The 23,114-nt window shown below is 44.2% G+C and overlaps 1 protein-coding gene and 1 long non-coding RNA gene across 3 annotated transcripts in view; one reads left to right on the top strand and one right to left on the bottom strand.

The window, feature by feature from the left end:
• Positions 1-23,114, top strand: part of TMEM132D (transmembrane protein 132D) — an 820,982-nt gene that overhangs the window by 762,608 nt on the left and 35,260 nt on the right. The window lies entirely within an intron of this gene.
• On the bottom strand, positions 17,026-23,028 carry LOC134728456 (uncharacterized). Its single transcript, XR_010108872.1, has 3 exons — positions 20,566-23,028; positions 19,184-19,329; positions 17,026-17,259 (listed from the first exon to the last, which is right to left on the bottom strand). It is a non-coding gene; the product is annotated as an uncharacterized LOC134728456 (long non-coding RNA).

The following is a 23,114-nucleotide window of genomic DNA, read 5'->3' as shown; positions in this document are numbered from 1 at the left end:
TCCTGTGGCGGGCGGGGGGTCTCTTCAGAGCCTCCCTGAGCTGGGATGAGGAGGCTGAACCTCTCTATCTCCACGGGCATCCCCAGAAGGAGATGGGACCTTGGGTGGGGTGGTTTTCTTCAGCTGAGGCCATCCCTAGCATGCTGCCTGCAGGGTGTCACCCTCCAGCAGAACTCCTGGAGGTTGAAGGAATCCATCCTTCCTTCCTGGAGAGGGGGTTCCAGGGACACATCACAATGAACACCCCAGTGGTCAGTAAATACTTCAGCAAATGTCTTTCTAATTTCCACTGCATAAATACACACACACACACACACACACACACACAGAGCAGAGCCTTGATTTTTGAGCTTGCATGCAGTTACTTTATCATGGAAAATAATCACAAAGAATAGGTTGGGCTAGGGAGAATAAATCAGGGAATGAGAGAAGCAAATATGAGGATGTGTTAATCAATAATGCTGTAGGGAACAGGGACCCGATCCTGCTGAGGACCTGAGGAGGCATAAAAAGCGCACTTCAGAGTTGCATTCATGAACAGGCACTTCTCAGCAGAAGACATACGAGCGGCCAACAAGAACATGAAAAGATGCCCCACATCACTCATCATCATAGAAATGCAAGTCAAAGCCACAATGAGATTTCATCTCCCACCAGTCAGAATATGGCTAGTATTAAAAAGTCAAGAAACAACAGACGCTGGCGAGGCTGTGCAAAAAGGGAACTCTTATACACTGTTGGTAGGAATGTTAATTAGTTCAGCCACTGTGGAAAACAGTATGGAGATTTCTCAAAGAACTTAACCCAGAACTACCATTCGACCCAACAATCCCATCACTGGGCATATATCTGAAGGAAAACAAATCATTCCACCAACATGACATATGCACTCTCATGTTTATTGCAGCACTATTCACAACAGCAGACATGGGATCAACCAACGTGCCCATCAACAGTGGATTGGATAAAGAAAACATGGTACATATACCATGGAATACTATGCAGCTATAAAAAAGAATGAAATCATCATGTCCTTTGCAGCAATGTGGATGCAGCTGGAAGCCATTATCCTAAGTGAACTAACAGTGAATCAGAAAGCCAAATATTTCATGTTCTCACTTATAAGGGGGAGCTAAACATCGGGTACTCATGGAATTAAAGATGTCAACAATAGACACAGGGGACTACTGGAGAGGAGAAGGAGGAAGGGAGGCAAAGGTTGAAAAACTAACTTTTGGGTACCATGCTCAGTACTTGAGTGATGGGTTCATTTGTATCCCAAACCTCAGCATCATGCAATATACCCAGGTAGAAACCCCATACATGTATCCCCTGAATCTAAAAGTAAAGTAGAAAAAAGAAAAGAAAATGTGGCATGTATATGCCAGAGAATACTATGCAGCCATGAAAAACGATGAAATCATGTCCTTTGCAGCAACATGGATGCAGCTGGAAGCCATCATCCTAAGTGAACTAGGAAGCAGAAAATAAAATACTGCACGATCTCATGTATAAGTTGGAGCTAAACAATGGGCACACATGAACATAAAAATGGAGCTAATAAACACTGGAGACTCCCAAGGGTGGGGGCAGGATGGGAGGGGGTGAGGGTTGAAAAGTTACCTATTGGGTACAGCGTTCACCGTTTGAGTCATGGGTACACTAGAAGCCCTACCACATGCAATATACCCATGTAACAAGCACATGTATCCCGTTGGTGTGGTTTGCCTCTGTGTCCCCACCTAAATCTCATCTTGAATTGTAAGCCCCACATGTCAAGGGAGGGACCTGGTGGGAGGTAATTGGATCATGGGGGTGGTTTTCCCCCAAGCTGTTTTCATGTTAATGAGTGAGTTCTCATGAGATCTTGTGGTTTAAAAGTGGGGCCCTTCCCCAGTCACTCTCTCGCTCCTGCCACCGTGTAAGATGCCACCTTGCTTCCTCTTCACCTTCCACCAGGATTGTAAGTTTCCTGAGGCCTCCCTAGCCATGTGGAACTGTGAGTCAATTCAACCTCTTTTCTTTATAAATTACCCGGTCTCAGGTTGTTCTTTATAGCAATGTAGAAATGGACTAATACAGCCCTGAATCTAAAATAAAAATATTTGGGAAAAAAGGAAAAGAATTGTCTGCCCAAGCCACCAAAATGGGCAGTGACCATTCACTAGCTCTTGTCTCCACTACTCAAGGGTTGCCTAGAGTTGTGAACTCTCTACCTTCCAAGTTTGTACATGCAGCCCTCTAGCTGAGCAAGAGGGAGACCAACTGTCCTGGTTTGTCCAGAACTGACCTGATTTTACCACTGAAAGCCTCACATCCCGGGAAACTCTTCATGCCTGGGTAACGTAGGACAGTTGGTCTCGGTCTAGGCAGCTTCCCCCAGGCACCCATGTGACAGCTGCACAGAAGCCTCAGGGCGGAGCAAGAAATACTTGAGGCCGCAGAGGTGAGTGCCGGCCTCGTCTGCAGGCCGCTGGCCCTGGCAGTAACCAGTGCAGTTAGAAGGTGAAACCGGGAGTGTGAGACGGGAGACAAGAGGCATCGGGTGTAAAGTGTCAACCACTGTCCTCTGCTCCTCGGTCAGACAGGCATCTCACATTTGGAAACTTAGGTGCTGCAATCTAGGCAAATACCCATCATGGTTTTGTTGAATGTGCTCCTTCTTTCTCGGTGTAGAAGTAGTGTTTATGTGGCCTACTCCATTCAACCTGTCCAAAAACCTGGGTGACAAATGGAGACGTGTTTTTTAAAGGCCCCTGTATTTAGCGAATGCCCAGAGAGTGGGCTGTTCACATGGTCTTTTAAATGGCAGATTTCCTTGTGCATTGGGCTTGTTTGCTTTCGTTCATATATGAACAAAGAACAAAATTTGGCTCTTGGGAAACCTTCTGGACCTGCCGGAAGCGATGGGCGGTTGCCAAGCCTACTCACATCTGACTGTTAATTGAGTCCCAGCCACTATAATGAAATTAGCCTCAGCTGCTCTGGAGTTGTTTGGATTTGGGGCCAATGAGGCATTTGGCACAAAGAGGTATCAAATGTTTGTTTGCGCAATGTTCCACAATGTGAGTTAGTCTTTCTTTAAAAGATCACAACGTGAGGAGGAAAAGTGCCCTTTGGCTATGAGTGATTGAAAAAAACAAAAACTCAATCAAGAAAATGTGTGCTTTGGTACATGTAGTGTCAGTGTGATAGGACAGCCTTGAAGCCAGTGTGTTCAATCGTTGATGAATCCCTCTCTCTCGCTCTCAGACTGCATGAGTGGTGGGCAGGTCCGTCGTTCCTTGGCACAAAATGTTTTCCCTCTAAAGGCTTCTCTGAAGCAAACAAGGTAGTTCAGACTGCGTCCTTGTCTCTCAGTTGATTGTCCCCAACTGCAGGGCATCACATGCCCAACGTCACTGAAGACGTGCTGCTCTTTACCCCTCCGGGCATCTCAGCATGCCAGTGTCAGAGCTGTCAGCAATAATGACATGTCCCTTCATGGAGAACTGGGCCCTTGTTTGTAATTGCTTGATGCTGATAACAAGGAGGAAAGTTCCTAGTTAACTGATCAATTCTATGCTAGCAATATACAAGAAAGCCATCGCATTACTACCCCATTTTATCTGACTCCTGGAAAATGTATTAAAGCAGAACCCTGCATTAATTTAAGGAATGCTAATTCCATACGTAACATAAGCCCCTGCCAAACGTGTATGTATTTTACTGTTTATTCCCATACCATTCACCCCCCCACCCTGATGGCACAGGCATGTTTTTGCTCTTCAATTAGCCAGATCCCTCCAATGCAGATGGGATGTTCACAGCCATGAGTGGGTTAGTGTATATGAGATGTTATCTGAGCTAATTAAACTAAGATAGAAGACACCCACTGTAACACTGCTCTCCATGTTTCTCTTCCTTATATGTACTCCATGCTGGGAGAAAGGTTGAAGGGGCCAAAAAATGCAAACAGGATTATTGCTAAAAAAAAAAAAAAAAGACAGAAACTGAGGCAAGAGAATGAAAGTGATAGCTGCAAGGTGACAGAGCCACCAAAACATTTTTAATTGGCTGTGTAATGCTTCTGAGACAGAAGCCACAGATAAGATACGAATATGGATCCATAGATATAAATATAGAGGGATTTATAGATATTAACATAAGTGGATTTAACTTCCCTGTACATTTTCCCTTGGCTAATTTTAAAGACATGTACCTTAAGCGACACATTGAACAAAAGGAAAGTGTGTTGGGAAAACTTACAGGCAGAGAAGCATCTGAGCACATGCAATCCCCAAGTGCCCCTTATCTCAAAAAGAGGGGTGCTCAGGTTGGGCATAGCTGGCCCCCCGGGAATGTTCTCCAGCCTGACCATGTGCTATATAAACTTGCAGGAAAATTAGGAAAAGAAAGGAACACCCTGTTGACTCTGTTTCAAGAGGAAAACTCTGACCAAGAAAGTGGCCACATCACAGTGCTCTTCAATGTATGCTCTGTGTATGAGCCCAGGTTTGCAGGCTCCGCATGACTGGTGCTCAATGCGGCAGGTACAGAGTCAAGAGTGAGTATTTAGAAATGTTCACAGTGCGCTTTGGGAGGCCAAGGCGAGCGGATCGCTTGAGTCCAGATGTTCAAGGCCAGCCTAGGCAACATAGCAAAACCCCGTTTCTACAAAAAAAAAAAAAAAAAATAGAAAAATTGACCAAACATGTTTGTACACACCTGTAGTCCCAGCTACACAGGAAGCTTGAGCCCAGCAGGTTGAGGCTGCAGTGAGCTGTGATTGTGTCACTGCACTCTAGCCTGGGTGACAGAGCGAGACCCTGTCTCAAAAAAAAAAAAAAAAAAATTCACAGTAATTCGACATCGTCGCATCACATAAACACATTTTTATTGTATTGTACAAAAGTGTTAGTCTACACTGGGTTGGAAATTTTTTCTTAATCACAGGACAATTAAGAAGATTCGAGCTAGGGGAATTGTGTCTTACATCAAAATAGCTTAGAACTGCTGAACCAATTCTGGTGAAATTCTGAAAGGGTGGAGGGAATCCAGAATGTCTCCTCAACTTCTCCTTTCTGATCACACACAATTTCTATTAGGAGATAGCGTCTCAGAAGTGTGTTTAATAGATGGTCTCAGTGTTTCAAATATTAAAGTACATAATTCCTCTGGAAATGAACACACTTCCAGGAACATGTCACATTATTTCTGAGTGTATTTGAATCATCACCTCCGCAGACTTGCAGAAGAGCATGAAACATCAATAATAAAAGCCAGACATCCCCCTCCAGCCTTGCCAGAATGGGCTTTATCCCTAAGGTAAACATGCCATCTCTTCATGTCTTCCTCTTAGGATTAGTTACAGAGGCAGTCGCTTAATTGTAATGAGGTGGGGAAATGTAATTACATTAATAGCTTGCACCAGAATTCCTCTTAGAGTGGACACTGAGTTTGTTGGCTCAGAGGGAGGGGGAGCTCTGGAAAGTTCTTGGGATGATGCATAGGTCTTCCCAAAGACCAAGCAGTTTCCAAAAAATGAGGGCATGTACTCACCAAAAGTTATGTACAAGGATGTTCACCGCAAATTCATTCATAATAGCCCAGAGCTGGAAATGACTCAAATTCTCCATCAATAGGTGAACAAACACATTCTGTGCCCATTCAATGAAATACTACCCAGCAACACAGAAGAGTGAACTACACTGAAGGCAAGAGCCTGGATACATCTCACAGGCCAGAAGTTGAGCAATGAAGCCAGAAACAAAAGCTAATAGGTGGCACAGTTTCTTCTATGTGAAGTTCTAGGATGAGCAAAACTGACCTATGGTGAGAGGAACCAAAATAATGGTTAACTTGGATGGGGGAAGGATGGAAGTAAGCAACTAGAGAGACTTTAGGAGCGCTCAAATGTTCCATGTTTTGATCTCATAGACGATACTGGGCTGCACAGATATAAACATTCACTGAGTTGCACAATTAAGATTTATGCACATAAATGTATTAAGGTACGGCTTCCTATATTGGGAAATAGAAGTACCTCTAGGTTCAAGGTGAGTCTTGGGGGTCCTGGATGTAGGTGAGATTAGTCTTCATTAGATGAAGAGAGCTCTGGGCTTGTCATTTTGAGGGAGGAGTCAGAAGCGGAGAAAGAGAGGGTGTGAGGCCACATGGGAGCCACAGAGCCCTCCCTGTAACCCTGTAAATCTGCAGAAAGTTTAACAATTTGTGGAAAACTCACCATGAGGCTACCTGTATTAGTTGGGGTTCTCCAGAGAAGCAGAACCAGTCGGCTGCACATAGATAGACAGATGGGGAGATTTATTATAGGAATTGGCTCACACAGTTATGGAGGCTGAGAAGTCCCACGATCTTCCTTCTGCAGCTGGAGACCTGGAAAGCCGGTGGTGGAGTTCCAGTCCAAACCCAAAGGCCCGAGAACAGGGAAGCTGAAGGTGTAACTCGCATTCTGAATCCAAAGGCCTGAGAAGCAGGAGGGACACTGTTCAAGGGGAGACAGTGATGGATGTCCCAGTAAAAGGAGAGAGAGAGAGAAGCTTTTCCTCCATCTTTGTGTTCTATTCAGTCTCCCAACAGACTGGATGAGGCCCATCCGCACTGGGGAGGATGAATCTGGTTTACTCAGTCCACTGCTTCAAATGCTAATTTGTGCCAGAAACACCCTCACAGACACACCCAGAAATAATGTTTTACCAGGAATCTGGCATCCCTTAACCCAGTCAAGTTGACACATAAAGTCAACCATCACAGTATCCTTTGCGAAAATCACTGAAGGATCATTTCCTGAGTTGGCTTGGGATGGACCCTGGAGACCCCACATAGACAGAACAGAGAGGAGGAGAGTAGCATCCCCAGAAACTGCAGGATGTGGTGGAGGCAGACCCAGGTTCTTTGGGAGTTGAAGCTTCTACAGTTGACCTGGGGGCACATGTCTAAGAAAATAAACACAAAATTATGTACACGGAATTACCGAATATTTAGGTTGAAAAAAAAATCAACAACTAATTACAAACTGTCAAAAGCTGGAAAATTCTATAGGCATCACAAAATATATAAAATATAACACAATGTCTTTATTAAGTAACAGCTTGAACCACCTATGTAATACCTTTTTCTAAATTGGCTTTGAACAGTCATGGCCACGATTTTATAACTGCTTTATTCATGAAAGAACTGAAAGATAGCTCATTTCTTATTTTAGCATAGTCAACAAACATTTATTTTTTATTATTGATAGTTTAGAAAAGTTCCTTTCTGCTTTATAACTCCATATTTTTAATGTTACATATATTTTATGATTATCCTCAGATTTGAGAAAAATCTACCAAGTATCTTTCTTATATGTAAGCTGTAAGATTTCAGGGTCTTTCAAGTTTTTTATGCAAGGTGACCAATCTTAAATACTCCGTACTTTCCTGGCAATCATTCACCATAACCAGTTTGTCATCAATGTTTCTTTGGTGTGATGTGTTATGAGTTTTATGTTAACTTCAGTATTTCATGTCAAATAAGTAAGGCATTTAAACTCAGAAATTCTGATAAAACCTATTTTGCATAATTCTCACTACAAAAGAAAATGTAGGGTACATTTATTATTTCATATACTCCATTATCAAGTAAATTTTGATGAGAAGGAATTCATGTCTTACGAAGCACAGAGGAGAATAGAATCTTCCACTTCCAATTTCACAGGGAGCATGATTGGAACAATTTTCTGGAATCGAGCTTCTGATGCCTCTGTTTTTACCCTCTTGGGGTTTGACTTGATCATTCAATAGATATCTATTGATCATCTATTGAATGCCATATACCAAGTCCTGGAGATACAGAGATAAATCAGGCGAGTCCCTCCTTTTGAGGAGCTCATGGTGTCTAGCAGCAAATTCACAGGTGCCAAAACTGATGGTAGTACCAGGTTGTAAGCGTTGAATGTTACTCTGAAGACATTTCCAGTGTGTCCTCTTTACCCAGCTAGAGCAGAAAAACTCCGTTAAGCCACTTGACTTTCCTTCTATGTCACCCACTTTGCTTTCCCCCACAGCATCTGGTATGTCTGGTGTGCACAATATGCCCGGAGATGAGTACTACACATTCAGCTCTGGAAGGAAGGAAGGTGAACTCTGCAAGGGCAGTAGGCCGTGTGGCCCACATGCTAAATTTACAGTGAGGACACAATTAAACTAAAGCCATCTAAACTTAGGGACAGCCACATGGAGTCACACTGGCGGGTCACCCAGCATCGCTCTGCAGCAGTGGTGGAAGCCATGGAGATGAGTGACTGCATTCTAGGGCTGCCTCGGAAGAACAGGGCCAGAATCGGCGGGCTTCCATGAGCCCGCCATCCATCTCCTCTCCCTCAACCTGCCCATTTTCATCCACCCACTTCCTAAAGCCAAAAGCCAAAGGCTCACTCTGGAGCCCTCCCTTTCTCTCACCCTCAATACCCAGTCTAGCTGCAGTTTTTGTTGACTCCACCTCTAAAAATATCAAACCTATTTTATCTCTACAGCTCGTCCAATGTCCCAACCACCAACATAAATGTGTCCTGGATGCTTACCATGGCTTTTGATCATCTTTATCCCTCCACATATTTTCTGTGTCTGTGTGCCGTGGTGGCCGGGGTGTGGTATAGTACTGTATTGGTTTCCTTTGACTGCATTTTCCTTCTCTGGGTCTTGGAGAGAATGTGCTTCCTCGCCGCTTTGAATTTCAAGAGTCCCTCTGCATTCCTGGGCTCGGGGGCCCCATTCTCCATCTTCAAATCCGGCAACAGTGGGTTGAGTCCTTCTCAAAATTATTCACTCCTACTCTGCATCCATCTTCGTATCTCCTTTCCCAAATGACTCTTTTGCCCCTTTCTAACTTTAAGGACCCTGGGTTCCACCTGGATAATTTAGGCTAACCTCCCTATTTTAAAATCAGCTGACTAGGCGGTCAGGTGCAGTGGCTCATACCTGTAATCCCAGCACTTTGGGAGGCTAAATGGAGGTGGGTCACCCGAGGTCAGGAGTTTGAGACCAGCCTGGCCAACATGTTAAAACCCTGTCTCTACTAAAAATACAAAAATTAGCCAGGCGTGGTGGTGCGCACCTGTAATCCCAGCTACTTGGGAGGCTGAGGCAGGAGAATCGCTTGAACTCAGGAGGTGGAGGTTGCAGTGAGCCGAGATTGTGCCATTGCACTCCAGCCTGGGTGACAGACCAAGACTCTGCCTCAAAAAAAACAAATAAATAAAATAAAATAATAAAATAAAATCAGCTGATTAGTAAACTTTAATTCCCTCAGCAGCCTTACTTCTTGGCCATGTAACCTACCTAGCATATTAACAGGTTCCAAGGATGAGGATGTGAGCATCTTTGGGGAGCCGTTATTCTGCCTACCACAGAAGCCTTATTGTTTTTATCAGCATTTTTATTTTACTCTTTAGCATTTTACCTGGAAACAATTCTAAACTAATAGAAAGTTGTAAAACAAATACAGAAACAAAAAAAAAATGAACTGCACTGTGTGTAAATTAAAAAATAATTTGAAAAAACTGTACAGACAGTTTATGTGTACCTTTCACCTCAATCTTCCTAATGTTGACAATTTATGTAACAATCATGCAATTGTTAAAGCCAGGAGAATTATATGAATATTGTACTTATCTATCTATACTATTAACTAAACCACAGGCTGGTTTTTCACTTAATATCCTTTTTTGTTTGAGGATCCAATCCAGGACCCCACAATGCATTTAGTAGTTGTGTCTTCTAAGTCTCCAATTTAGGACAGCCCCTCAACTTTTTCTAATTTTTCATAACCTTCGTGCTTTTGAAGAGTATGGCCAGGTAGATTTTGGAATGCCTCGCAGTTTGGGTCTATCTTGTGCTTTCTCATGATTAGACTGGACTTACACTTTCCCAGTAAGAACATCCCTGTGTGATGTTGAGATGTGGCACCAATATGACTAATTATTGGTGAGATTAGCTTGGATCACTTGATGATGGTATTAATCTGACACCATGCAAGCATCCTGTTCCTTCTCAGACTTTGACCCTCTAATGTTAGCATCTGCTGATGTCTTTCGCTCTTGCCCCCATAGACTGTACCTCACCATGTAGGTGTAGTGGCTTCTCAAAAATGTAAATCAAGCCATTTCACTCTCATGCACAAAACACCCTAATGGTCTTATGCAGTGCTTCTAATAATATACAACCTCCTCACCATAATGGTCCAGGATTCATGTGATCAAGCCCCTCCAACTTCCTCTCTCTTTCACTTTGGCTCCAGCCATAGTGTCTTTTTTTTATTATTTCTCTGCTCTTGCCCTTTATTTTTCCTCTTCCTACATACCCTTAGCCTAGGTTTTTCACAGTTGACACATGACTTAAGATTCAGGTCTCAGTGAAAATATCACCTCTCTCCATTGTCTCCTTCCCCTCCTGCCAGCACCCCCTGCCTCATACCTTTGCAGTTTGTTGCCCTATTTTATTTTTCTTAGAGCCCACCACTAGTTGAATTTACATCTGTTTCCCTGACTAAGCTTTCTTCAGCTTCTTGAAATCAGAAACTTCATCCCTACCATTCACGGCTGTATCTCCAGAACCAAGGACAGCGCCTGACTCCCCTGAGGTGCTCATCAGACATTTGTTGGATGAAGAAACTACGCTAACCCTGTGTAGTCTTGTTTGTAGCTCTAGTTAGTGCTGAATTTGGATTAATATTATTGATTCAAATTACCTTTTTCAGACTTTCAGGTTGCTTCTAATTTTAGCACCTTCAGGTTTGGCAACTAAGTCTCTTTGTATAAAGCCTGGTCAAGAAACACCATTTCCTTAGTTAGGATAATGGCCTCTAGTTCCATCCATGTTGCTGAAAAAGATACGATTTCATTCTTTTTTATGGTGGAGTAGTATTCTGTGGTCCATACGCACTAGATTTCTAATCCCGTTATTCACTGGTGGACACCCAGGTTGATTCTGTGACTTTGCTATTATGAATAGTGCCGTGGCTAACGTCTGAGTATGGGTGTGTTTTTGATATGTACTCTATTTGGGTGATATGTGCACTAATAGTGCCGACTTAGCACTACACAGTATATCCACATGTACTCCTAAATCCAACTGCATGCATTCCCCTAAATCTATAAAAAGATTTTAAAAAGTCAAAACCATTTCCAAGTTTTGACTTTATAAGCTGAAGTTCTTTCTGTCATTTCTGTGGTCTCAGCAGCATTCTCCTAGTCATGGTATCCACCTCCTCTCATGAAACAGCCAATGGAAAATGCTTAAAAGGGAAGGGCAGTGTAGATGTCATTGCCCCTCTCTTGAGAAGGCTGTTCCAGGGGCAGGTAAGCCTTTCTAAGTGCACTCCATTTGTCAGAGCATCAAATCTGCCCTGTAGAAGGCCCTCTGTTGGAGAAAGAACACATGAGCTGCATGTGAGTAGCTGAGCAGCCGAAATAGATATGCTGTGCTTTCCTTGAAGTTCTTCCCTCCAGGGCCTGAGAGATGCCCTCTGATATGAGCTACAGCACCCTGCCACATCTAACACTCTTACCGCAAAGGCAACACACTCTGTTAGACTTGGACTGTTGCCTGGAATGGCCAGGACATTCAATGAATTCAATTCATTTCATGGCCATTAATCCAAGGGCATTTCACTAACGATCTTTTTTTGATATCAAAACAGCAGTGCCAGGTATGTTTTGCTTTGATGTTAATTGGAAGTAGCATTGTTTAATTCAGTGCCCTCTAAAAGTCCCACGGGTTGATCACTAAATGTAGGCATTGTAGAAAATGTGCCATTTTAATGGAAACTGGAGCTGTCTTGGTGTCATCCCTGGAGTCTAGCACAGCAGAAGGCACACACAATGAAAGAGGGACACACCGTCCTGGCTCCAAGGGAGTGCTGGGGCTGACGAGGGGTGCATCCTGGTCACCAGGTGCCTGAGACCATGTACTGCAGAGCTGGGCAGAGGCTGCCCTGTGGCAGCTTCCTACCCCAGCTGTGAGGGATAGGAAAAAAGCACCACCTTTTCCATCTCCATCTCTTATGTCTAAAGAAAAATTGGTATCCATTTTCCATTTATCTAACTATCATTGTCAAAAGTATGGTTTTGAATGTTCGACTTCAGAATGTTAGAATCCTGAAACTTATTGAGAAGAATTTTGCAATATTTCTGAGCTGTATTTTTAGGGGAAAAGCACAGAACATACCAAGGTGGCCATTATGTTTTAAAAGAAGAGGAAAATACATGGTTAAGTGCTGATATATGCATAGACTCTCTCTGGACAGGTGCACAAAATACCAGTAGCAACAGTGACTCTCAGGGTGGGAGCTGCGGAGCTCTAGCCAGGAAAGGAGGGGCTGACGTGTCACCACACATGCTTCCTGCTGTTCAATTTCATTTTAGCCGTGAGTTGACACCAACTCCCCATTTTTATGACAAATAGTAATTAACAATGGAAAACAAAGTCTCCAGTGAGGTATTCAGACTTTAAAAGCAAATATGAAACATTCGTAAAATATGAGAAAGCTTTGTGAATTAAAGAAAAAAATCCTTAAAAGGAGACATGTAGTCTTTGTTATTAGTATACTTCCTTCCACTGCAATAGAGTCTGAGATCACACATCATCATTTCAGAGCCAAATGGTCTTTTTGAGTTAGAATACCCAGGGCAGGGTCATACGATGCCTGAAAGTGCAGCCCCAGGAGAAAGGCTGGGTCGCAGCTTTGACCTTGGGCCATTTCCTTAAGGTCATGATAATAATGCTTTCCTTATTGGGCTGTCTTGAAAATTAAGTAAGCCGATATGTGGAAATCACTTAGATTAGTGTGTGGAAAATAGTAAATACTATATAAATGTCAGCTTTTGGGGCAGACCTGAACTGGTCCTTTTTTATTTACCAAAGCTCAAATTAGGGTTCACTTTGTGTTGTACAGTCTAGGGTCTTGATTGATACGTAATGACATGCATTTACCATTATAATATAATGCAGAATATTTTCACTGCCCTAGAAATCCCCTCTTCTCCATCTATTCATTCCTCCCCGCTCCTCCCCCTGAACCCCTAGCAACCAGCTATCAGTTTAATGTTTCTATAGTTTTACCTCTTCCAGAATGTCATACAGAATATATACAGAATCTAATATAGAATACAGAATATAGCCATTTCAGACTGGCTTCTTACACTTGGTAATATGTATTTAAGGTTCCTCTATGTCTTTTCTTGGTTTAACAATTCATTTCCTTTTATCAATTAATAATGTTCCATTATATAGCACACCACGGTTTATTTATCCATTCACCTACTAAAGGATATCTTGGTTGCTTCCAATTTTTGCCAATTATGAATGAAGCTGCTCTAAACATTCACGTACAGATTTTTTTTTTTTTTTTTTTGCGGAAATTTTCAGCTCATTTGGGTAAATGCCAAGGAGGACAGTTGCTTGGTTGAATGGCAAGATATGTTTAATTTCGTAAGAAACTACCAAACTGTCTTCCAAAGTGGCTGTACACTTTGCATTCCTACCAGCAGTGAATACGAGTTCCTGTTGCTCCATATCCTCAGCAGCATTTTGTGTTGTCAGTATTTTGGATTGTAGCTGTTCTACTAGGAATATAATCACATCTCATTGTTGTTTTAATTTGAAATTCCCTGGTGATATATACAACATTGAGCATCTTTCCATATGCTTATTTGCCATCTGTATATATTCTTTGGTAAGATGTCTGTTCAAATCTTTGCCTATTGTTTAATTGGGTTATCTTATTGTTGAGTTTTAAGAATTTTTGTATGTTTTCTATACTAGTTTTTTAAATCAGATATGTGTTTGCAACTATTGTTTCCCAATCTGTGGCTTGTCTTTACATTTTCTTCCCAGGGTCTTTCTAAATGTTTGCTTTTATTACTGTCATTCTCCACTGGGCATACAGATTTAGATTTGCAGTGTTAATGTGCCTTTCTCTCTAATAAATGACTAGGACTGGCCAGCCGTTGCCTTTCCCTGAGAAGAATAGTAGTGAGATGTGACCACGTATCATTTCCCTTTATGTGCCATGCCATAAGGTCTCACCATGTTCCCTCAGGTCTTCCCACCTTAACCAGCCTCTCTTCCACTCACCTGCCAGTTGAGCACCTTGGACTCCCCAGGTGAAGCTTCTCAGCTCCATAGATGGAGATAAACCCTAGACTTCTCTGGGTAAGGTCTTCCTCTGGAGGAGGCCCTGGCTGGAGGCAGGAGTCTCACGGGGTGCCTGCAAAGAGGCAGTGAGGGGGAATTTCTCTGCAGATGGCCTGCGTAGGCATTTTTATCCTGAATTCAGCCAAAAACAAAAGAGTGTGTGCCTTGGTTTCTGAATAATGCCTGTGTCCAGTACTGCTCCCTTTGTCCCCTTTGTGAGGGCCCCTCCATGTCCTCAAGAAGGCTGTATCCAGCCAAGGGGAGATGTGGCCACCACCACATGCCCCCTGAGAGCTCCCTGCATTGACCTCTGCAGCCAGTCCAGCCAGAAAGTGGCAGACACTCATCCAGGTGAGATCCATGAGTCACCTCTGCCTGGAGCTTGTGATGTATGCTTTACAGGCCCTGGCTTCCACTGGCATGGGAGCAGTGCTTACTTGTCGTGACTGCCCAGTGTGCCTGGGGGATCCCCGTGTCCACCCAGCCCTGACTCACAATCCCTGTCCTTTTTTATTCTGCATCTGAAAATATATCTTCATCATGGCAGGACACACACTTTCTGCTTCATATACTCCGAGTATCATTATTTAATAACACAGGAATATGCCCTGACGCCAGCCCTCTTTAGTAAGAGATTTATAGCCAATTCCACTGAGTCCCCAATGCCTGCACCTGAACAAGCAGTGCCTCTCTCATATCCACAGCCTTCTAGTTCCCCTAGACCCGACCTCCATCCCAAAGATTTCATCACGTCCTGGGGTCTTGATAGAGACACTCTCCCATCCTTCCAAGTTCAGGGAACTAAGGAAGGTGAATTGCATCGTCCAGGAGGATAATCGTGTTGGCTGAGCTCAAAGATCCCAGCAGGAGCCAGATCATGCTTGTGGGTCCTGCTAAGAATTTGATGTCTTGTCCTAAAGCAATGGAAAACAATTGGTGTGTTTTTAGACCATGTCTGGATGGCGACATGAGATGTCACTGGTAGTTATAAGTTCATGTTTTAAAAGAATGCTCTGGGCACTTTTGCAGAAATAAAGCAGCTTGAGTGAAAATAAAAGAGGATGTATACGAGCTCTGTGACCCTTTCCATGCCTAGGTATATACTCTACAGAAATACCTAAGTGTCTTCATCAAAAAATACTTACAGGATGGTTCGTGGCAGCATTATCAGTCATAGCCAGAAGCTGGAAACACCCAGATGTCCAGAAATAGCAAAATGAACAAATAAATTGTGGTATATTCAAGCAATGGAATGCTATCCAGCAACGAGAAGGAACAAAATACAACCACACACAACAATGCGACCAATCTCACCAACATTCCATTAAGTAAAAGGAACTAGGAAAACACGTACATCTGGTGTGATTCCATTTACTCCAAAGGTCAACAGCAGGGAAAATGAGGTGGCGACATTAGAAAGCAGGTTAGAGTTTACTTAGAGGATAAGAGCCAGAGTAGTGGCTGCAGGGGCATGCGAGGGGCTTCTGGCAGGATGACAGTGTTCTGGTTGTTGAAGTGGGTCTGCATGAAGTAAGTTTGTTTGCTTCATGAAATATCGTTGAGCTGCACGTTCATGATTTGTACACTTAGCTGTATGCCATAAAAAGTTAAATAAGGATAAATTAAAAGTTTTTTTACAGTAATAAAAGGAGGAAGGGAGGGAGAAGAGAAGAGATGAGAAAAGAAAAGGGAGGGAGGGAGGAAGGAGGGAAGGAAGGAAGGAAGGAAGGAAGGAAGGAAGGAAGGAAGGAAGGAAGGAGTTTGCAACTGTTTCTCAAACTTAACACCATGGAGTCTGGATAATTGTTTGTGGTGGGGGTGTCCTGTGCATTATAGAATGTTTAGCAGCATCACTGTCCTTACTAACCAGATGCTAATAACATCCCCCTCCCCACTGTAACAATGGAAATGTCCCCAGATATTGCCATATGTCCGCTGGGAACAGGGAACAAATAATTCCCATCCAAAGATCCCTGGCCAAGAGTGTATGCAATGCTGGGTGAAGCCCCAGGTATCAGGCAGGTGTACCTTCTATGCATGGACAACTGATGTTGGACTGTCTGTTGCTGAGGGATGTCTGTACCTGAGGCCAGAAAAGGACAGTTCCTTGGCCCTCACAGCAGGGAAAATGAATGGTCTCCAGGCACTTCCCAGAGCTTGCTTGGGTGGTGGTCAGAGGTCTCCTCCTGCTGAAGCCCTTACTGTCCACTCCATCCCCTACCCAGCTGGGAGAGTCTCAATCTCATCTACCTGCTGGAAACTCTTGCTGCAAGTGGGCCCCTGGTCTTCTGTCAAGATCAGGCTCTGTCTTTGGAATGTCAGAGCCAAGAATGCCCCAGGCCATGTATTGCTCTCCTTCTACAGAGACCACCCAGCCCGGCCCTTTCCCACCGAGAAGGAGATGACTCTTATCTCTGCCCCTGATACTTACTTTGCTTTCTTCCTGTCTCCTTTCTGGTCTCAAAGGACACATTTTCAGTGGGGTTTTCGCTGGCCGACGGGTCTACAGCTACAAACTCTCCACCCTAGAACACTTTAGCACCCTTTACTGCTTTATTTTTCTCCTTAGCACCTGTTGCTAATAGGTCTTTTTAATGTATCTTATTACTGATTGTCATTTTTCCCCCAGTATGTAAGCTCGATGAAGGCAGATATTTTTGTTTCCATTTTGTTTCCTCCTGTATCTGCAGAGCCCAGATGTAATCCTGGCTCATAGTTGGTTCTTGGGAGGTTTTTATTAAAAGAGTGAGTGAATCGCTAACTATTTGAAATGGGAGTGTTGTTGAACACCAGGGGTTCAGCCTAGGTCCAGTTGCTCCCTGGACAGAAAGCCAATCACTGAGACATTGAGTATTGCCAGGGAAGAAGGCTTTATTGCTGGTGACATCAGCTGAGAGACAGAAGGCAAATCTCAAATCCATCCCTCCAACTGACTGAAGTTAGCGGTTTATATGGGAATTGGTCAAAAAGCAGCAGGTGGCCAGATGAGGGTTCTGTTTTCTCGATGTCCAGATGCCATGATCTTGAAAGTTCAGTTCCATGATACTCTCTGGGAGAAAAGTTGGGCTGCTTTCAGAAAGAAGACCTTTAGAGTAGAAGTAAAAACATTTGGCTCAGAAGAAAAAAGAAAACCATGTCAATTAATACATCATTACAGCATCTGCCCTCAATAGCAATAGCACAAAGATTGCAAGACCCTGGGACTATGGGACACTTCACACAGTAGAATCAAAGTGGCTTCTCCCTTCACACTCACAGCAAGAAGAGGTTCAGGGCTTCCTTGGGTCACAAGGAAGAGAGATTTTTCTTTTATTCTCTAAGCTAGCACTGTTCACCAGGACCTTCTGTGATGACAGGGATGTTCTGAACCTGTGCAGACCAATATGTCAGCCCCCAGCCACTGTGGCTTCTGAGCACTCCTAGTCTCCTAGTGTAGCTGGTGCAACAGAGAAGTAAATCTTTAATCTTACTTAATTTTTTTTCTTTGTGACGGAGTTTTGCTTTTGTTGCCCAGGCTGGAGTGCAATGGCATGATCTTGGCTCACCGCAACCTCTGCCTCCCAGGTTCAAGTGATTCTCCTGCCTCAGCCTCCTGAGTAGCTGGAATTACAGGCATGTGCCACCATACCTGGCTAATTTTTTATATTTTTAGTAGAGACGGGGTTTCTCCATGTTGGTCAGGATGGTCTTGAACTCCCGACCTCAGGTGATCCGTCCGCCTTGGCCTCCCAAAGTGCTGGGATTACAGGCGTGAGCCACCATGCACAGCCACTTAATTTTAATTAATTTAAAATTATAGAGCCACATGTGACTAGCAGCTACTACCTTGGACAGCACGGGTGTAAACCCTGGTTCCTACATGGGCTCAAAGCCTGAGGATTCTGCCTGTCCTTCCCAAATTTTCATACATTCACCCCAGAATGCATCCAGGCAGGCCTCACTAATATACCCAATCTTTGTCACTGTTAGAATCCTCATTTGCAAGCAACAGAGAGCAACTCTGGCTGATTTACGCAGAAATTGAACTTATTCAATTTATTAAAAGGATATTGACTAGCATGAATCTCCAAGAGGGGTGGAAAACCAAGTAAAGAGGCTACGGAGCCAGGAATGATGTCAGAGATACAGCAGACTTTTCTAGCCCTGACACTGTCACGCCCCTCCACCAGCAGCTAAACATGGGCATCATGATGAAGAGTGCCAGGGACCCCTGACTGCTGGTCAAGACCTCCGTGCCACCAGGGATGGTACCCTTACTGGATACACGCATTAAATATGTAATGCTGGACTGAAAATATGTCATGAGGTTGTGTTCGAAATGCACGTTTTGGACAGCATTCCTGTTAGCCTAGTAAAGATTACTGTCTAGCATTGCTAGATATTAAGCAAAGAACCCTCCAGCTCAAAGCAACCGGCAAAGCTAGGCTTTTGTTGAGAGACTGAGAGGGAGGAAGGTTTTCATAATCAGTTATCACCCACCTTGGGAGATGAAATCAAAACTGAGCCATTGAGAAATGATGGGTGGATTTCATCTTGGTAAGAAGCGCTTATTTCTACCTGTTCTTTATGGAGTGCCAGGATAATAGAGCAACTCCTTCTCTGGGCGCCGGATGCCCACCCATCAGACACTCACAGTGATCAGTGCAAATGAGAAGCAGTCCGTCAGAATGCACATTCTCTGGCCTGGCTGAGGAGTCTCACTTAGCAGCTGTTCCATTTTCTGGGGCTGCTGTAACGAATTCCCACAAACCTAGGTCACTTTCCACAGCAGACAATTGTTCTCTCACAGTTCCAGGGGCCAGAAATCCAAATCAAGGTGTAGGCAGGGCCATACTCCTTCCAGAGGCTCTGGGAAAGGATCCTCCCTGCCTCCCCCCATCTCCTGGTGGCTGCAGGCATCCCCTGGCTTGCAGCCCCATCCCTCTTCCTCCCCTGTTCCCTGTAGGTTTTGTTGCTTCCCTATTTATCTTTCTGGAGGTTTTAAGTCAAATACAACTGCATAGTCTTACTTTCCTCTGCACTATGGCATTCTATGCACAGATTCCTGAAGGACTCCCTCCGAGCACATAAACCCTTTCGCTACTGAGTCCAGGGGAGAGCCAGGGGTCCTGAAGGTGGCAGGGGGCTGCATCTGGAGGCTGAGGGCAGCGACAACCTAGAAAGCAATAGAGAAGAATCCCCATCAGCTGGGTTGGTTTTCACAGTGGGAGCTGGGCACACAGGCCCTCCTGTATTGCCTCTGACTTTTCCACTTTGGAATCTGCCTGGCAATCTCTCCATATGGGTAGGGAGAGCACCGGCTGGCTTCTTTTCATAGCTGTGTTGTAATCCAGAGCTCACTGAAGGTGCTTGTTCAGCCAGCGCCCGGTGACTCTGATGGAGGGTCATGGGCCTGTGGTGTGCGGCGCGGCCCTCAGGCTGATCTGTGCCAACAAGGAGAGGCAGAGCCAGGGGGCTGACCTATAGAGCACATCCTTGGTCCTTCCCCTGGCAGCTCCTCTGCCCCTCCTCTCCTTACTTATGCACCTCAGGGGGAGGGAGGTGATTATTCGTGGATTGTGGGTGCTTCTGGGGCAGTGTGTTATGTTTTTACTTGCTGGTATATAGTTTGCTTTATAATTATTCATACAACCCATTTATATATCTGATGTTCATTGGTATATATGTTATATTTCACAAACAAAAAACTCAGAAAATTTTTTAAAAGGCTTAAGCGTGACTCACTCAAGGTTAATAGGAATCAAAAGGCTTCATGGTCCAAAGGAATGAATCTCTAACAGGGAACTTTCTCAATGGTCGGGAGGGAGGGTAGACAGGTAGTGGAGCTGGCTGTTTTCCTCCCTTGCCCCTAACTCTCACATCACAGCACATGGGGAATCCTCAGAACCTATGAGCATCTTCAGGAAGCAGACAGAGTTAAGTGCACCAGAGATTAATTGAGGACTGCAGTTGTGAAGGATAAAGAAAAGATGGAGCAGGAGTAGGCAGGCTGAGCTTCAGGATGCGATGCAGGTCTGCTCCCTGGGAAAGGAGGATGGGAAGGAGGGAGAACCGGGCAGGAAGTGCCTGACTGCAGGAAGCACTGGGAATCCTCGGGCAGCCAAGCAGGAAATGCTGCCGCAGAGGTTGCCCATAGAGGAGCCTTGCATGGAGTCCCAGCAGCCACCCTGCACCCTGGCCATGCTCGGACACTGACCAGGTGGCTTCTGAAGGCCCCTGAGGACAGAAGGAACATTTAAACAGCATTCCTCCATGGCTGCCACCCAACACTGCCGCATAGACCTCATCAGACTACACCCGCTGGTAGGGAGAGGGTGTATTAGTCCGTTTTCACGCTGCTGATAAAGACATACCCAAAACGGGGAACAAAAAGAGGTTTAATTGGACTTACAGGTCCACATGGCTGGGGAGGCCTCAGAATCATGGCGGGAGGCGAAAGGCACTTCTTACGTGGTGGCAGCAAGAGAAAAATGAGGAGGAAGCAAAAGCAGAAACACCAGATAAACCCATCAGATCTCGTGAGATTTATTCACTATCACGAGACTAGCACAGGAAAGACCAGCCCCCGTGATTCCGTTACCTCCCACTGGGTCCCTCCCACAACATGCAGGAATCCTGGGAGATACAATTCAAGTTGAGATATGGTGTGGACACAGCCAAACCATATCAGAGGGTGACTGCATGAATTGGATGTTTGCTACATGCAGGCAAAAGTCTAAGGAGTTTGTATATATTAACTCATTTACTCTTCAGACCACCCAATGAAGTTGGTACCATGATCACCATCCCCATTTTGCAGAGGAGGCAACCAAGGCACAGAGAGGTTAAGTGACTTGTCCAAGGTCACACAGCCAGAGAGTGAAGGAGCTGGAACAATGTTAACCCAGGACATCCAGATCCAGAGCCTAGCAATGCCTCACCTTTATCTAGAAGGAAAAACTCACACAGCCATTCGGGCCTGTGGTCTCTTCCTCCCGCAGAAGCTCTGAACACATCCTATTGGTGTCTTCTAACGCTATTGTGTTTTTTCCATCCCTATTTAAAAGGACTTAATTGTGTTCATGTTCGGTGATAGTAGTTTTCCATCTCTGGTAATAGTACAAAGTTGTGTTTTTTACATAAAACAAGAAATTGATTATTGAAGTCTAGTTAATAGCATGCAGTCTAGAGCATCGAGGGGTAAACAGATGTTTGCAACTTCCTTGGAAATGAATCAGAAAAGAAGATGAATAGAGAGCTGGGAAGTGGACAGATATGCGATAGAGCAAACACAGCAGAATGTCACTTACGGAAGCGAGGCATTGGGTATATGAGTAGGCACTGTACAATTTATCTTTCTCTTTGGTTAACATTTTTCATAATAAAGTCTTCAAACAATTAATCAAAATATTGAGAACTCAAGACGATGTGTGGGTATGGCAGTAATTCTGCATGTAGATTGAGCACTGCTGAAGTTTGGGAAATACCGCATGCATCTGAGTGTGTCTATATAAGAGCCAGGGAGTGCTTCCCCAGAATTGGCAGAGGAGATAGAAGAGTCTGAATGAACCAAGCGGCTCATTACATTCCCTGGCACCTGAGCCAGCCACAGCCTCTGGGGAGGATTCACCTGAGCCGAGTCATCTCCCTCCTGCTGAACATTACAGCCACAACCTAAACAGGACCAGGGACATCGTCTGCAAGTATGTCGTCTACTACCCAAGATTTTGAGATCTGAGTCATCTTCCCAAACCCAGGAATGCAACCAAGAAACCAGGTCAGAAAATAAAGCAGGCAGCCTGTCTCGGCCCCACCTGCCAAAATCAGGAGGAAAATAAAACTTTCAGGAAGTTTTCTAGGTGCCACACGGTGAACATGGAGAAGCCAGTGGCCATGATGTGATGGCTCACTGCCCTCTGTGGACTAAGATGGGTGGAAGGTCTGTGTGTGATATAGGGACGTTCAGGGATAGAATATTCTATTTAGAGCCACAGATCTCAGTAGGGACATAACTGTCCCCACACCATGTAAGTGTCTGGCACATTTTCAGGAGTGATTATTTTTTGCAAGGATCAAGGCATATTCTTGCATTTCATGGTCAGAAGTCAGAAGTACTAAATGCCCTGCAATGTCCAGGACAGGCTCTTGTGACAAAGAATTGTCCTGTGTTCTGGACGGGTATAGTGGCTCACACCTGTAATGCTAGCACTTTGGGAGGCTGAGGCAGGAGGATCACTTGAGTCCATGAGTTCCAGACCAGCCTGAGCAACATGGTGAAACTCCATCTCTACAAATATAAAAAAAAAAAATTAGCCAGGTGTGGTGGTGCACACCTGTAGTCCCAGCTACTCAGGAGGATGAGGTGGGGGTATTGCTTGAGCCCAGGAGGTCAAGTCTTCGGTGAACTGTGATTGTGCCACTGCACTTCAGCCTGGGTGACAGAGTGAGACTGTCTCAAAAAAATTGCTCTGTGTCATTCACAACTTGTAAATTTCCCATCAAACTAGAGGGGAAAGCTGTAGTTATCTGCACTGTAGTTTAATATGCAGAACCATGAATTTTTCACAAATGTAAACTCAGGGTTAATCAGGGAATATTTTGTCTTTGTTATAACTTTATAGAGAGTTCTTCCCCACACTGGAAAATGTCTTCAGCAGCTACTAAGTGTCAACCTGCATTCAATCTGCATCATTTACAATGACTGTGAAGAGATGTTTTCTCATGTGGTCATGCTCAAACAGCATGTTGAAATATATATCATTAAATTACAAGTGCATTTTACTTGATTTGATATCCAGTTAGAGCATTATATTAATCTTAATAAAATTACCTTGTATGTACGTGACATTATCTGTGAATTCCATTTCAGTGTTGTAAAAGGGGAGCTTTAAAATAGAGATATCATATCTGATAGGCCTGAGAACCACTGGTTTCAAAAACTTTCTGTTTGTTTTTCTCTTG

This window comes from Pan paniscus, chromosome 10 (genome assembly GCF_029289425.2).
Source record: "Pan paniscus chromosome 10, NHGRI_mPanPan1-v2.0_pri, whole genome shotgun sequence".
Classification (NCBI taxonomy): domain Eukaryota; kingdom Metazoa; phylum Chordata; class Mammalia; order Primates; family Hominidae; genus Pan; species Pan paniscus.
This window is presented reverse-complemented; position numbering and strand designations above follow the sequence as displayed.